This window comes from Trichinella spiralis, assembly GCF_000181795.1.
Source record: "Trichinella spiralis strain ISS 195 chromosome Unknown Scfld2, whole genome shotgun sequence".
In the NCBI taxonomy this organism is placed as follows: domain Eukaryota; kingdom Metazoa; phylum Nematoda; class Enoplea; order Trichinellida; family Trichinellidae; genus Trichinella; species Trichinella spiralis.
In genome coordinates this window covers 6,061,206-6,063,637 of record NW_003526941.1, presented here as the reverse complement: position 1 = coordinate 6,063,637, position 2,432 = coordinate 6,061,206, and positions in this window count along the sequence as shown.

The window sequence follows — 2,432 nt, the reverse complement described above, 5'->3', positions numbered from 1 at the left end:
GAGTACTACTTTTACAAATGGATTTAAAAAGACGATTGAAAATTATAGCAATATATACCATTACTACTATTATATATTGACTTGGACGTAATAAAGTCTGGAATATTAATTGAACATCATTACTGAAGAACAACGCGCTAGTTTCCATTCAAAAAGACTAAAATCAAACAACTACGAAAAGCTTAAAAAGCGCGCATGTTTAGTGCAGTGTGCCAAGAGAAAGAAAGAAAACATTATATGAAAAATAGCAAATATATAAAATTTCATACCTGTCAACAGACCTGTGAGGGATGACGTATAAAGCAAACGTAGAGTCATACATTTTGTAACTGATGTTTGTGGTTTCTTCATATTTTTAGTCTAACAATCACAACGTATTTGTTGAACTGAACCATGAAAATGACCAAATAACGCAACGCAGTAAGTAATTAGACCGCCGTTCAGCAGCGAACATTTATACTATAATGCAGTTCTCTCAATAAACAGAAATTTATATAAGGAGCATTGCTACCGCATTTGAATAGCACAAAGTGTACGTAACAGAATGCCAACGGCAGTGCTTACCATCAGATTTGCATAAAGTTACTCTTCTGACCTATAAATGCATGTATGCTTTGAAAGCGTATAACAATGTAATGAGGCAACACCAAGAATTATAATAATTACTGAACAACAACAAAATCCGCAATACGTTACAGATGAAAGTCTCTGTCTATCACAAATAATATTATGGCGTAAATTAAAGAAGTATAAAATAGTGTCTTACGTAAATGAGGCTGTACTAGCACGATGATAATATTTTGCAGATTAATTGCTGAACAAGCACTACTTCTTTCTGTATTCCAAACTACACTATACGCTGTTAGAAGTATCGTGAAGTAGAGTTCGTCCACTTGCATTCTTGGATGAACCACCAACCGACCAAGTGAAAACTTACTCTTACTACTCATATTGCATTACGTAGAAAAAAAGGTAAAATGCGAAAAAAAAAGCGCGCTGCCACGGTTCACTAATTATTCAGCAAATTTCTCATGGATTCTTTAGTACATCCAAATTGCATCATATTGTTCAACCTCCATTGTTGATTAACATGCTGTCTGATGTGAATCGTATATGAATAGAACAGAGGCTCAGGAATGAAATATCACTGACTATCTAACTGAATATGGTATTGAGGAAAAGAGCTCAACGCGCTTCCTGACTGCTGTTCTAAGCATGGATTAACTAAATAACCACGATGACGACATTCTTTAAATTAGATCAAGATCAAGACCAAGAAATTAGCATAGTTCGTTTAGCCCAGTTGAAATCACCGCACGTATAGTGATGATGGCGGAATGACATCAATACAATGGAGAATTTTACTAATTATAAAAGTTATTACGTTTGCATTCAACCTTCATATAATATTATGCATTATAAATGAATTTCCTTTTGAGTGTTGATTGACACAACTGTTGACCTTATAAATGTAAATAAAGGAAAATCAGATTAAATAAAGATCTGAAATATTGCACCAAACCACTGCTACCAAGCTATAAGATAATTAAGCTGTAATGCAATATATATTGGGGGAAAGCTTTGATGAAAAATAATCACCCAATCAATGAACAGAATTAAGGAGCTAATCAAATATAACTACACATTCGCCCAATTGATGATGAAAATTGAGTAACTAATAACATTGCACAATTCATCAGCCAATTAATAACGAAACTATTACAACCTATCAACGAACAGCCAATCACAAAATTGTGTGAAACTTTTTGCAAGCTAAGGATGAAAAAATCGAGACTAATGGCAAAGTCAACCATTCAATAAAATTATACTAGAACAAGAACTGGTAAAGTGCGAAAATGTCAGTGGAATTGATATTTGTAATCAAATTTAGATTTTATTTACATTTCAATCCGTCCTGACACAATGTTTATAAATTTATTCCAATTGGACGGAAAATGAAGAAAAATCGACTTGCCCAAAACAAAGAAATATTGCACAAGACTTCGCCATTTCAACGAATATCTCACGATAATGCAAAGAACGTTTCCTATATCAAAATTCAACTATCCTCGAGCCGTTTCAAGGGAGTTCCAGATGGGCTGTTTTGCTGTGTATTAATATAGGAGCATGCAAATTTTCGATGCCGTTTATTCAACATGTTAGGGTTAGTTTACCATGGAACTTTCCAGAACTTTCTAATTTATCCAAACTTTAGCAATATATAACAAAAAAAACCAAATTTTTTGAAAAAAAGCCTACTTTTCGAAAATCGCAAAAACAGAAAAGGCTATATAGCCTTGCTTTTTTGAAAAGTCGAAAATTTTAAGTTGTTGCAAAAGTGATTTCAATTGATCAGAAAAATTAACTGAATCATTACAAACCTGATCTCACGACGTACAGACACGTATTTGACGAGATATTGCAAAAAAAGT